Here is a 247-nt window from a genome sequence, read left to right as displayed (position 1 = left end):
GTTAGTTTAAGGGAGGGGGGAGGGAAGGGTATATGAGGAACCTAGGGGATAAGGAGAAAGAAGCAGTTCAACAGAGGTAGGATCATAGGAGCAAGGGGATTAGTAAGGAAGAAAGGGGGGGAAGTGTGGGCACCTTAAGTGGGAAAACCATGATAGAGGGGTGAGACGATACAAGAGAGAAACAATGCCTAGGTAGTCATGAAAACCAGAGGAAACCATATTATTCCTACAATCTATGGACTAGTTA

The sequence above is a fragment of the Nannospalax galili genome, unplaced genomic scaffold (genome assembly GCF_000622305.1).
Source record: "Nannospalax galili isolate Female #2095 unplaced genomic scaffold, S.galili_v1.0 scaffold690, whole genome shotgun sequence".
Lineage (NCBI taxonomy): Eukaryota > Metazoa > Chordata > Mammalia > Rodentia > Spalacidae > Nannospalax > Nannospalax galili.
Note: the sequence above shows the minus strand (reverse complement) of the source record.